This window comes from Aythya ferina (assembly GCF_964211825.1).
Source record: "Aythya ferina genome assembly, chromosome: 21".
In the NCBI taxonomy this organism is placed as follows: Eukaryota; Metazoa; Chordata; class Aves; order Anseriformes; family Anatidae; genus Aythya; species Aythya ferina.
Window position 1 is genome coordinate 2,881,575 of NC_140319.1, and position 14,932 is coordinate 2,896,506.

Genomic DNA, 14,932 nt, shown 5'->3' on the forward strand with positions numbered 1-14,932 from the left:
GGGACTGGGGGTGAAGCAGGACTCTGGCAGTAATGATTTGTATTAATCCTTTTCTGAAACTTGAGCAAGTAATAATCTACTAAACCACATCTATTATTAAGAGATGTTGTGAGTTTTAATCAGCCCTCACATGGAAGGTAAATACACCAGTGTTCCTCCTGGCTGGGTGGCAGCCTCTTCTGCTCCCTCAGGTTCTGTACCTTGGTGTCCTGCAGCGCTAGGACACCAGTGCATGAAACCTGGCAGCTGACATGCAGATCTGTTTCCTTTCTACTGACAGAGGGGGAGGAGGTAACCTCTGCAGAAGGATAGAACAGACCTGTGGGAGAGGTTTTAACTTGGAGGAGGAAAAAAAAAAAAGAGAGAAAAGAAAAATAAAAGAAAACAAAACAACCGCATAGCTAGGTTATTTATGAGAATGGAATGCTTAGATTCCTATATGCATTTTCAGAAAGAAAAGTGATCGTGATACACTGTGACAAACAAACTGGAACAAACCAGTGGCTGTTCTTAATGATTAGTTCAGATTCTCATCAGGAAGAAGAAGAGGGTCTTTTTAAATTTCATCCCATTTTTCTCAAAGGTACTCTGAAAACAATTCATCTTTATAGTTATTCATATAAATAAACTTGTCCCAGGTGTATGAGTGGCCCTTTCTAAAGAACAAGCTATTAGCTGAATTTCTTTCTTTGCACAGCTCTGCATGCTGAGCCCAGCACTGGAGCTCTCGGGCTCTCAGAAATCAGAGACTTCCAAGTTTTAGCTCCTTTATGGTCCAGCCCACTCCTCAGAAAAATTTAGATAAATTCATAAAATAAGTGCAAAAAAGGGAAAGAATGCCCATAGATGCAAAATGAGTCAGTGGGAAAAGCTAGGAACGTCTCTTACCGATTGCCATCTTAGGATGAAACTGTTTCTTAATGACACCAGTGACAGGAACTTGCCTGCTTCTGAGAACAGCATGGTGCTGAGCCAGGGTATTAAAGTTCAGAGGCATTGCTGAGCCCACTGATTAGAAACAAACGAAAATGCTTCCAGAAAGGCCCATGTACCCTTGGGAGAGGGTATGGAACTAGAGAAATGAGAGAGCAGTTTTCCTCTGAACTCCACCAAATTTAGGTTTTCTAATACAACGGTGGCTCACTGTGTCATAATTCTGTTAAGGCAATAGGTTTTGTGAAAATACGGGAATTATTCTAAGGTTCTGATTTAACAATCCATCTTCATTTAAAGCAGTACTTAATGTGCTTTGCTTTATAATTAAAAGTAGTGCGTACTTATCTGGAGGTAAGTGTTGTCTTTGCTGGCTGGTGGTGGACTTACATATTTACTTAAACGCCGTTACAGAAAAGTTTAGGTCTGTACAGAGATGTTGCAATTTGGTCTTTTTGTTCAGGAAATGCTGTGATGATTCCAATGAAGTTTTTCAGCAAGCTCTTTCCAACAGGAGAATGCATGGATACGCAGGATGTGCAGGGGTCACTGTTACTCATTTTTCTGTTGCTTGTTGGTGGGGTGTTGTGTTTTGTTTTGTTTTTGTGTGTGTGGTGTTTTAGGGTTTTTTTTGGTTGTTTTTTTCAAGGCTGCTCTGCATGTCTTTAATCAGAGCAGCGTAAGGGAGGAGGTGGAAAGGACCTGAAGTACAAGCAGCCCTTTTGTTTTCGTTTCATAATCTCTTCTTCCTGTCTGACCCTATCAGTCATTTGCGCAGCCTCGTGAAAGGCTCGGGCTGTCTCCAGTGCAGTCAGAGCAAAGCGTGAAACGTAGCCGGGGGAGGAGGAGAAAATGGCAAATACATCCTGCGAAGTGTTACATCCCTGTAGCAGAAGTTGGGTGGGATGATGTGCTTTCCTCTGTCTCAGTCAGTGTTGCAAGATGCTCTCAGGAGCACCAAAGGCAATGGGAAGTCTCCCAGTGTCCTAACCAGGCTCGGAGCCAGGCTGTTGGGCAGCAATGCCAACACCAGGCTGGGCAGCGTGTTTTCGGTCACCGGTGAGCATGTCTGTGTACAGTTGTTCACACACAGCTGGAGAGAGGTAGGGAGTAGATTGCAGATGGTATTAGGGCTGGTTGTACCACCCAAGTGCACTCTTCTGAAAGTGTCGTTCTCTATGGGGATCTCTCCTGTGCTATTGGTTTGGCTTTACCATTGGCACACTGCCTGACAGAAGAGGATTGCATTTCTCTGCCGAATGAAATAATCTGTACGTGTACATTATGTCCCTTATGCTGCAAAAACCCAGCTCCAAATTTCCTTTCCCCGCCAACGAACATTGCTACAATCCTGAAAGCGAGGCACACTGAGCAGGGAGAAGTGTCACCCTGATAGCCAGGCACCGACTGTGCTGGCTGAGCTTCTGCTTGGAGGGGGCTGGAGAGAAGGAGGAACTGTTGCTGCAGAGCTCCAGGTGCTCTTTGTGCTGGGAATCTCAGGTAACAACCAAATCCTTACCATTTTCCTGAAATATCTCAGGAATTATTCCCTTTTTTTACTACAGCTGTCTCTAAAAACACACAGAATTATGTATCTCAAGGTCTATACTTTTCAGGGCAGGGTTGCCTGTGCTCATATATGATTTTTCTGTGTAACTTCTAGAAATCCTTTGAGGACATTTATGTCTTTCAGGACTGATGGTGAGGAGTGCCAAGCATGCAGAGTGCTTGTAAATTCCATTGGAGCTGTGCATGCTTGTTCATTCTGCAGACCAAGGCTCTGATGTCTCAAACTGGACACAAACTAGTTCATTTTGTTTTGTTTTTACATTTTGGGTTACATCTCAATAGAAGCTGCCTAAACATCAGTTCTGAAAAATACAGCCTATGACAAAATTCACTTTTTATTTCTCCTTCCAGAAGGTTCTTTCTGGGGGAGGAGGATGACACCAATTGTGGCTTGCACAGTGTTTTCCAAGACTAACTCTATTACGTAAACAATTCAGGAACTGAGATGGGTTGTTCTATACAGCATCATTTGCTGGAAGATTACTTCACAGTAAAGCAAAGTTGTCCTGGTGAGAGCAGGTAATGGAAAATTGGAGCTGTCTTTTGGGTCTCCTCTCTCAAGTCCTAGAACATTTCCTCAAACTGAACTGGGGGCTTTTGTGTTTCAATACCTGCCAAAGGGGTGGTTTTGACTACAGAGGGAAAACAGGAAATGACTTGAAAATTAGAAAATCTTGCAGAAAACAGTTTTTATGCTTCTGAATAAATATTGCAGGGTTTACAGCTGCCCCCAGGGTACCAAAACAGGAAGTTCAGCAACAGAAAAGGACTGTATCTTTCTAGTAAGAGTGGCTTTGTAAAGGATATCAAATCGGATGCTTAATTTACACTTTTGGAGTGTATATTTTGTGAAAGGGTAAGAGTAAGCATACTAAGGGTATGCTTGGTTATGATCCCATCTCATGGAGTTACTTGCGTGAAAGCAGATTCTTAGAAGGCTTCTGCAGGAGTGTGGAGCCTTGCTATCAGAAATGTGTTTTACCTTCCCTTAGTCACAAGCTGAAGTCCATCAAATCTCTTCACTGATTTGTACAGGTCTTAAATAGCTGTAGCTTTTGGGTTTAGGTCACTGTGCTTATAGTTTCCAGTTTCTGAAAATGCATTTGGTGTGTAAGATCTGAGAGCACAGATTGGCCTGTTTTTAGCCTTTAAAATAGAAATCCAGACGTTTTCCATCAAGCATCTGCCAGGGAATGGGAGAACTGGAAGATGCTGCTTTCACACTATTTACATTTCAAGCAGCCTTTCCTGCCTGACAAGGACACCACTTCTAATACGAAGTCAGACCTGTGGCTGATATAAGACAGCATAATTCAGTGTTTGAAAAGTGAAATGTGTCCCGTAGGAAGGAATTGGTTATTCTCAGTTTTTTTGTTAGTACTAGCACACTCATACTCAATTTATGCAACCATTTCTAAGGTTCATTGACCACTTGTGTTCCTGTAAAGTATGTGCACAGGTGGGAGCACCGCTGTCAGATGTAGAGAAGAGAGATCAATGAATCATAAAATTGTAACAGGACTTGAAGTTGGAGATCTTAAGGTAGACTTAAGGGCAGTCATCAGCCAGTTGTAGAGATGGGGCTAGTTTTGAGCTATATAACTTCAAGAGCTTCACAATGGAGCTTCACAAAAATCAGCACACACAAGTTTTCACAAGCAAATGCTCCAGCCTATGGGGCATAGAGGCAAGCTGAACTATTTCAACATCTGATAAATGGGCACACACGGAGCTGGTGCCCCTGGGAAATAAAGCAGTCAGGGTGGAGAGAAAGAGCAACTCTGAACTAGCCGGGTCCCAGCCCAGCCAGGAAATTCCTGTATACTCACCTGCCTGTCAGATTCTCTAAATGACCTAGTATTTAAGGGAAAAGAGGGAAGCATCTGCACCTGTACTACTTTTATTTTAGGTTTCTGGGCAGTTGTCCTTCTCCAAGCTGCTGCTCTCTATATTCCCCTTTCACTCAGTCCAGCAAAGACTCAGTTAAGATGTGCTGGGAGAAGGAGATGGTAGAAAGCTCTCCACGCAGCAGTTTTAGGTAACAGCAAGTTGGTCTGTATATAACAGCAACACTTTGTGGTGCTTCACAGTCTGAGGCTTTATTTCCTGCTTTTATCATTTCAAAACTGAAATTATTTCTCATTCATAGTGTAAAGTTTTTCATTAGAAGCGGATGAATTTGGACCTGTTTAACAGAAAGGCATGATTTGATACCTTTTTTCGACAGAGTTAACACCAGCAGCTGTCTCTACGTGACGCAGAGTGGTGTGACTCAGAGTTAAATGCAGAATGCCCACTCTTTACTACTTTTAAACCTGTGGATGACCACCATGTATTTAAACAAAAAAATTATGAGGTTGACGTAGGTTTTCTTAGGTCAAGAGTGTTCTTTTAACTAGGACAGTTAAATAAGGAAAGCAACACAGCAGTGGAGCCAAAATAACTTTATATTAAAAAAAAAATAAAATTCTGTGAGTTTTTCTTTATACTTCCAAAGCCTTTCACAGCTTCTATAGTGAGTTTATACTTTTAAAGCAAACATCTGTCATTAGGGATTTCCATGTCCTGACTTTTTTTAAATATGTTGTGTCTGAGTGCTGAAAATACACCGAGCAAAGCTGTGGCCTGAAGTGTGGCTGAGACCACGCTGCACCAAACTTTGTCCCCGCGCTCTCCAAAGCTGCGCCGTGCCCCAGCGGTCAGGACACCAGCTGCCCACGCTGCTTCGCTACGGGGCAGGATTTGCCAGAGTTTGCAAGGAGATGGATGGACTAAGTCACAAACAGTGTAAGGCTGCAGTCAGTTCTTCTGCAAATGAGGAACTGTCACCTGGAATGAACTTGTCGTGCAGAAGAAGTGAGATGCACGTGGATGAACACGTGAGAAATGCTCCCCTCGTTAAGGTCCACGGCAAAATTCTCGTTCCAACTCTGTTTTTAGGGAGGAAACCCAAGTAAAGTAATGTGGTTTCTTTTCCTTTTTGCATACAAAGCACGTTCCCAGGAATAAGCAGCTTTATGAAGGGAGTGGAAAGATGAACAAAAGCTGGTGGGAAGCGAATAGCTGTGTTTCCCGTGAGAGGGATGGAGGGTGTGGACAGAGAAGCAGGCTGCATGCGGGGATGTGTCCTGATGGCTGTGGGGAGGGGGTTCTACAGAAAGATGTCCTTCAGCGGCCTTTCCTGGCTCCGACACATTTCATAGAACTGGGATTTGTCAGCAGATAGCATCAGTAAGTGAGCAGACAGAACGAGGCCGTCTACGTGGTACTCTGCAGCCACCAGAGGGAGCGAGATGCTCGCTGGTGGGCTTTTGTGTAAAGCTCTCCCTGCAGGGCCGGACTCTGCCACTTCCCAGTGCCTGAGAGGAAACTGAGCAGACAAACGAGCTTCCAACCAAGCCAGGCTTTGGGCTGCAATTGCTTTACCACATTTTCAAGCAGCCGTGTGTTTTTCCACCCTGGCTGCATGTCCAAATGGGTATGAAAATACATGCTTCAGTGACGGGTTCAGTGGTAGATGCAGGGCACAGACCTTTCAGCAGTAGCAAGGGTTGGTTTTGTTGAAGTGACAGCTGCTGGAGTGACCCCAGTTCACCTTCTGACTGGCAACAGATAGAGAGATATGAAGAATTTTAAGTAGCAAAGCATGAATGAAAACAAAATTAAGCACTGAAATCATGGGGAGGTGGGGGAATCATGAATGCTTCAGCTATTTTGCAAAATCTGTTCTTTCACACTATTTCATTGACATGGTTGAATGTTATACTGTAATCTCCAGAAATGAAATACTACAGCAAAGAATTGGTCTCAGCCGCAACTCCTAATGCTTTGTCTAGAAGAACTACTAGACTGATAGTGTTGCTTTAAAAATATTTCTGCCAAATGTTTAGAATCACTTTATTTTTTCAGGAAAAGAATCCATTACGTCTAATAGCAAGGGAAGTAAGAAAAACAAATAAATCCAAAAAATCTAATCAATGTTTGTTATAGATAAAACAATGACTGGGTTCAGGGCTTGGCTATTCTCTGAACTATGCTATAAATCACTTACGTCTGGATAAGATGAAATGATGACTTGAGAATGTGTAGAGGGGAGGAGTCCCAGTCTGTGTAGAGGATGGACCTAGAGGGATGGAATCAAACTGGAATTCACGAAGAGAGAACTTCTCTCTGCATTACTCAAGCCCTTACAAGACCCCTTTTTGTGATATTAGCTTGTCAGTAGTAACTCATGGGAGGGAAGGGAAGGCAGTTCAGATGCCGGATTTTCCTATCTAATGGGTAAGTTAATTCATGCTTTCAATTAGGAAATAAATGTTTCATGCTTTGCTTTGTGTTTGCAAGATTTGTCTTGCATCAACCAGTTCTAGGACACAAAGGAGAACAAGGTGGTTGCTCTTTTGGAGGCCTGCTTACCACTTCAAAAGCCCCGAGTCACCTACATGTGTCTTCAGATCAAGATGCTATTGTATTCTTAAAATTTAAATATTTTAAATTCCATGCCTTTTAAAATGGGAATGCTGAAAACTTTTGAGGTGAGCATCATGTAGCTATAAAGGTCCATCCAGCTGGGTTTAGTTATTTCAGTACGAAGCAGTGGGGAAGCTGAAGCACTGAGCTCTGTAGTGACCTCAGGGGTTGCACAGTAGATCAGGAGCGTAAATAAGAACTGTAGATTTTTCCTCCAGTGCCAACACTGCCTCTCTTCTATAAATTGTTTCATTCAATATAAGGAGTGAATTAAGAGGTGGTTTTTTTTTTTTTTTTTTCTTTACTAGAGTGTTAATCTCTTCTTGGTTTCACTGAATTAGAGGATCATGAATCATGTGTTTGTGGGCGTAGGCAGCTGTACACCAAGTACAACACAAAGAATATTAACAATTTTAATTGCCTGCAAGCAGTAACGGTAATATAGCATCTTTCATAGAAAAAGAAATTATTTATCAGAACAAGGGTCCTTTGGACCTTAATTTTGAGTATGATTACTTCTAAATAAAAGGATTTAGATCCATATGTCTTATGCCCTATATAGCTTATAACTCTTGCAGCAGTTCTGTACTTTTCCTTGTTTAAAAAAGAGAAACTGAGGCATGAGGTATTACATAAGTATGAGTATAGGTAAAATGAATTTTTTTTTTTCTTCAGAGCATGTATCAAAGAAGTATGACCTGTCTTTTATTAAAATGTGAAAAAAAAATGCAAAAAACTATGCACACAAATCTTCCAGACAGCTTATCAGGAGTTCTGGAGCTGTATTCTTAGACTCAGCAGTTGCAGCCCTTCATCTTCTCTCACTTAAGAAGGCAAGAGTGAAAGTGTGCCCCACACCAGCAGGCAGTGAACAACATCATATTTTAGGAGTAGTTTGGAATGGTTCTGTGACAGAACAATAAGTTATCTTCTCGACTGAGTGATGCCAAATAGCCGTGCTCTCACTGACAGTATTTCAGTATACTAGATTATCTGAAAAGTGACAAGTCTAAAAGCAAACTAAAAATCAATAGTGCTTTCTCTGACATTTGCATTAACTTATCCTTTGTAGATTTAAAGATTTCTCTGAGCATTAAAAGTCCATCTGGAATGATTTATCTCTTCTTACCCCAAAAGCAGTCATTGCACCACTTCACAATGGTACAACCTGTGCCTATGTTCCTTTTGCCATCCCACAGAATAGTGCGCAGTATTTGCTTGGAAATGCAGCCAGAAGAGAAGATATTCTTGATGTGCAACTTCATATATTTTTTGGAGTGAAAAGTCCCCCTTTAGGGGATCCAACAGCAACAATATAACAAAGTCATTTTAAATGTAGTGGCCCTCCCACCAGAATCAAAACCTGTCATTGTTAATAGCTTCAAACACTTTTACCTTGTGGTGTCTTAGTGAATAACTTTGAAGGAGGATGGCACAGCTGTTACATCAATGCCTTGACAGCTATCCCATGCCTCTGTGCCCATGGTACACACATAAACACTTTGACACGGACACAGTCCCATCTCTGGGAGCTTTGAATAATTGGTCTGCTTATGTACCTGCTAAGAAGTCAGCTTCACACCATCTTCCTCTTCTCAGCGCAACTAAAACCTTGATAATGGAAAAACAGGAGGCTGGATTATTATTGCAGGATAAGCAAATATAATACTTGCAAAGTAAAATCTCTGTGAGAAGAAGCCACACACACAATTTCAGCAAATCTTTGCTTAGCTTCAGTGGAAGCAGATAATGTATAAGTGTCTATATCAAAAACTAAGTTGAAGCCTCTCATTATATGCTTAGATCAGATCATTCTGACTGAATGATCTTATGTTTTAGGAGATGGCTTTTCAGAATATTAAATGTTATATAGAAAATGTGAGAATTATCAAATAAAATCCCTGGTTAAAAACTGAAAACATTTTAAACACAGAAAACAGAAATTAGCAGTTGAAGTTACTTTTTTGGTTTAATGTTTTTGTTGAAAGAGTTTTCTTGGACACTTTTGGCTTCTCTATTTTTAGTCTGCAGCCTTTCCATTTTCCCTAAAAATACCTTTTGCTTATAGCGTAGCCTGAGAAAATGGAGTGTATAGAACATTCTGTGTGTTACCACGTGAACAATATTTTTACCATGTTCATCTTCTGTGCCATTAACTTTCTGAAAAATTTACAAGAGCCTGAAGCAAACACACTTCTTCTGGATTCCATTCAACTTTGAAATTTAAGAGACTTCACTTATTCCATTTTTGGAGACTGTTTTTTTTTTTTTTTTTTTATTATTATTAATAAAGAAGAAATTGATGTAGGACAATCCCAAAGATTTTAGTGGCTGAGCACTACAGTCTGGGTACTGCTAACTGATGCCCACTAACTTCATTGCATTCCCCGGGCAGTTTGATTTTCTTTTGATGATGTTTCTCAGATTTAATATCTGAAATGTGACAACCTCAAAAATTGAAGAAGTAGATGTGTAAAGGAGTTTATCCAAACATTCATCATATATCCAAGCCGATATGCCTCCTGACAGAGTTACCTTTGCATGACAGTGGCATGGGACACTGGGTGCTGGACCTGTGAAGCCAAATACTAAAACAGCTTCGTCTCCCAGTGCAACAAGTCCTACCAAAGTTGTAGTATTTAAAACTCCGATATACCACTGCAGTGTCAATATTTAGGCTGGAGGAAGTTGTGCTGGACATTAGCTGTGCTAACGCACCGCTTCGAACTGTACTAACATTCTAGAGGTTACGTCTTATATCTCTGAGTACCAGAGGAGTACCTCCAGTTCGTTGTCACTGAGATATGTGATTTCTGAAGCAATTAGGAAAACTAGGCATTGCAATAATCAGCATTGGTTATCGACACACTTTTAAAAAGCAAATCCAGCAGCAGTGTTACAAGGCTCCAAATCTTTCCCTTCGGGGGATTGCTGCACTCGCTTATATAATTCCACCTGACATTTTACCCATCTTATTAACAAGGCGAGTGAAATGTCAGAAGCCATTAAGTCAAACTGTGCTGCATTCCCTAGGGACACTACACTTCTGTACAGCCAGAGAAACTTGTAAGAGGATAGAAAGATCGCTTTAGAGTGAAGACATGTGAATGACCAGGATCACTTACCGTGAACGGGACTGGAGATATTTTATAGTTACACCAGGAGATTGGTTGCTATAATGATTTTTTGTCATCCTACAAATGTTCTTTGCATACAGTAATGTGTACACACCCTTTCAACATCTACTTTATATTTAAAAGGTGAAAACAAGTCCTTTGCATCAGAGGAGATTTTACCCCATTGGTTCAACATTTTGTTTCATTCTGCTCTTCATGTGGGTGTGAAACAGCTCTGTACTGCTTGAATTTGCAAAGGGGGTTGCCTTTGTTTAACCCAGGATTGAAAAGGCTGACTGATCCATCCACAAAGAAAGCTCCACAAGTAAAATGTTAGGGCCAAACTTTCAGTTGTTTCCACTAGACTGTCCCAATGGGACAGTCTGGTTTTCCAGACTGGCTTTGTTTTTTCCATAAAAACAAAGTTTTCCATATTTAATTAAAGAAGGAACTGCCTGTATATTCAGATATGGGCTTGTACACACAAACTTATTTTGTCACTTATTTTCATTTGAACACAGTGCAAGATTTTAGTCTTCCATTTTTTGTCTCAAGTCCTGAGCTATTGTTCCTTGTCTCTTTGCACTTGTTGATGCTGTCTGGTTCCAGGGCAGGGATGAGTGCATTTTAGTGGAGTAATTAGTTCTGCAGGTAGCCAGTTGTTCAGAAGTAACCTGTAGGATGGGGAATTGCACGATTGCAGTGATAGTACGCGTAATTTAATGAGTCCACGATGTACTTCAAGGGCAATTTTCAAGCCCTATTTCAAATGTACTGTCTGACCTTTTAAACATTTAGTTATATTTTTTGTGAGGTGTTTTTATGGTAGAGAACAGCAGAGGTGTTTAATAATTATTTCCATTATCTCTATCACTCATTAGGTACTTAGAATGTCCACTGACACAAACCCTTCCTTCAAATTTACATCCATGGAGTGTGTGCAGCAATAGTCAGCGTGGTAGGTGGGTGAAGGGCAACAATTACCAGTGGCTGTCTTGGGGATTTGTCTCTGCAGGAAAAAAAATAATAATAATTAAAAAAAAAAAAAAAAGTCTAGCTTGTTTTTCCCATTGTGTTCAGCTTGTATCACATCCAATAAGCTAATACAGTAGCATCTTCGTGAGACCCCCTTATCAAAGCAGCCTAAGGAGTCGTTGAAACACCTTGATGTCCAATTAAGTTTGCTGTGCCCTTGTTTGTAAGTGGAACTGCCTTCTTGCTGGGTGTTTATTTGGTATCAATTTGCATTAAGTCCTTGCAAGTACACAGTCTTCTTTGGTCTGGAAAGGGCATTCAGCCCATTAATACCCATTAATATTACAAAGTTAGCAGCAAAATGAATGTGAGTCATTTTTATTTGTTTTTTACTCTCTTATGGGTAAAATGAACTGAAGGGGTTTTATGTTCGAAAACTATGTGTGTGTAAACATTAGCTGTCAGTTGTTTTAGTTGCTGTAAATCTGTTCACTCTTCATTTGAACAAAGAACTCTCTAAAGGTTTTCCTGGATTGCACAGAGCACAAATAAAAGCAGTACACATCCTGCTGAACCAGTACAAATTCCCAGATATTCCAGAATCATTTCTTGTTTTCCTTCCTCTAAGACCTAGTTTTCTGCCTCCGATTCCCCAGAACACCCGCCACTTCCATGCTCTACCCTCTGCTCAGCCAGATTGCACAGGGGTACATTCAGCCCCTGAATGCTTGATGAAGAGGTAGCAGTTGTTCTCTATATCATGAGTATGCAATTTGGAAGAAATCAGTTCCTGCAGTCATTATTTTCCTGTCTTTTGAAGCAAATATTCTGTTTATAATGGCAATCACAGGTTAAGAATCGCAGCCTCTTCAGCCTTTCACAAGAGCTGGATTGAGCTGCGATATGGCAAGGCTTTGGGAACTTTCTCGAACTTCCTTTTCTGTTCAGCTTCAGGGTTTGAAACTTAGCTGCAGGTTGAAACAAGTTTCAGTTATGAAAGGTGCTCAAATCCAACTGCTACTTTAAAGTCACTGAGGTTCGTCATTTTTCCTCTACAAAACCTGTGTTGGATTTTTATATAAATGTATTCAGAAGCTCTGAGCTTCCACAGACTCTCAGGTCTGCCTAAGGGTCTTCACATCTTGACAGAGCTGCTCTTGAATCTGGCCAGATAAACAGTGTTTGAGAAGAAACCTGTGTCCAGCTGCACTTGCAACTTTCATACGTATAAGAATAGCCATTCTGGGTCATGCCAAGGATGCATCTAGTCCCAAATCTATCTCATACCTGGTGGGTACACGTGAGCATATCCGTTTGACAACTTAGGAGAATTTTCACTTTTAGTTGCCTTTAATTTGTTTTCCAGCTGTGGTAGTGCTGGGCCGGAACACAACTACCTAGAGGACGAGCAGCTGACAACAGTGACTGGATACCAACTGCTTCCTGGGGGAGAAAGGAAACAATTTACAGCGGTTCTTCTCCTGTGAGTGCTTATGGTGACTGTAAATGGTTGATAATAAAGTAGTGACCACGTGTCTGAGAAAGCCATGTCATCCCCAGAGCTGCTGATGGAAGCGGTCTGATGGGTGTAGGCTGCTCTCACTTGGCTGTTGAACTGCAGTGTCTCAGGTTTTCAAATTCAATCATTGCTGCTGTCATGCTGATTAATTTTGATGTGATTTCCCTGCCAGTTGCACGGCAGCAGCAACAGCAGCAGCAGGCAGGTGTAATACAAGCTTCAGTTCACAGTTTCTATTATTCTTTTGTAAGACAAAAGAATATATCCCTCTTCCTCTTTCACTTTTTTCAGTCCATCTTAGATGTAAGATCAGAGGGAAAAAAGGCCGAAGGTGCCCCATGGCTGCATTCATAAAAATCCATCTGGTCATAGCAGGTGGAGATATTTCTCAGAAGAATAATGTGCTGAAGCCAATATGATAAATATCAGAATAAAGATGGGATTCTCTTTCAGAGATGTTGTTCACCACTTGATTTCAGCATTTGATTGATTAGCTTACTGTTAGTCATTCAGGTCTGAACACTGGTTCACATGACACATTGCTTATGTATGGTAATTAGGAAACCCCTTTGCAATCGGTGTGTGCACCTGGTGCAGCAGCCTGGGACACGATGTGTGCCTTGACTCAGTGAAGCATAAGCCCAGAATAACAACTTTCATTCACAGAGAAACATGCTTAATTAGCTGCTCACAAATATGAATGAGGATGGGCAATTTTCTGTTTAATTCTCATGTAAGTAATGATTTCTTGTGATATCTGAATCCTTCATGTGTGTCTGCACTGTGATTGCTCTCTCTTTTTTCTTCCATTGTTCAAGCTGTTCTGGGAAGTTTTGAGCATTCTTAAGAGGAGAGCTCGAAGTTTCTAAGGGAAAGATGCCATTCTTCCCCTGGAGCTATTTCTTACTGCACTAGGCAAGGAGTTTAATATTTTTTTTAGTTTCCTACTGTTTGCCATGTTATAAAACTGGCAGCACTCTAAAGGTCTAGGAGCATCATGGCTTGCCACTCTCTGTTTTATTTGAGTTTCTCTTAGTGATATCCTGAACAGAAAGTTAAAGGGATTGAAAGCCAGATCTTTGTGACTTTAATCCAAAGCCTGCCTACTGTTACGCTTATTCAAGTCACACAACTGAGAAGAGATGGTGGAAGATACTTTTTTATTTCCTCATCCTCCACAAAAGGATTTGACACAAAACCTCCTTGCTCATTTTCAAGGGTTAAATGAGATGGATTTGCTTTTTTACATGCACGTATACTTTATCATGAAGAATAACTTTGGTAGCTTCTGTCAGTTCCAGGACTGCAGTGTGCTAGATACTGTAAAGTAATTAAAAATAAAAAGGATAAAGCAGGGATGCTCACTAGTTGTCTGACAGGGAAATTATTACCCTCTTTGTTTCATAAGCATGTGTTTTTATACTGATTGTGTCCCTCGCCTTGGGGGAGCCAAGGGAAACAAGGATCATCACTGAAGAGCCGATAGTTGAGCTTTGATCCATGTGGAATCCCATCTGTGTGGAGAGAAGTGTATTTATTTATTTTTGGCATCACCTCCTCATTGGGAGGTTTGTGCTTTTTAAAATCTCTAAGAAATAGAACTTTGTACTGGAAATGGGTTTGGAATGCAGGTAGGAAAGCTGTGACAGCTTTGCTTGGGAATATTAAAGAAGCACATCTTATAAACAAAGCTTTATTTCTGAGGCTTCTCACAGGTGGAGCAGCTCTGTGTTATACTTTACTGTCAACTGAAGCCAAGCAGAATCTCCTGATGTGTATTTCCTATTGTGAAGTTCTTTATCATTTCCTCCAGATTTGTTAAGCAATTGCTTGTCTGTAATGCGGTGTCCCAGTTACTACAGCCAAAAGATACGGCAGAGCGTGCAGGTAGAATGAAATTCCAGTGCCAGGAGTTGCAGCAGGCAGTAGGTGTGCGGTTTGGCTCCTGTGTCTCAGTGCAAGCAAGGAACTAGAGGCTTGCTTTGTTCCCTGCATGAACTTCCCTTCACAGCTCCACGCATCAGTGAGGCTCGCTCTGTGCTGCTGCTGTTTTAGTAAACACCTCTCTAAAGAGAGCACCTGAGAGAACACCACCACCAAAATTATCTATCTCATTTCCCTTCTTTAAGTGATTGTGGTGTCTTTAGGAGGCCACTGGAAGAGGAAGCAATGAAACTCAGGAACTACAGGAGTATGGTAAAACTCACTGACAGCTTCTGGTGGGAGCCCACAGTGCTCGTGGAGTGACTGCTGTCCCACAGGGCACAAGAGGGTGCTGTGCACTTAGCAGATAGCTGGCCAGGCCCTGTGTATAGTAATACAGTTTACTGTATCCAACTGATGCAAATAA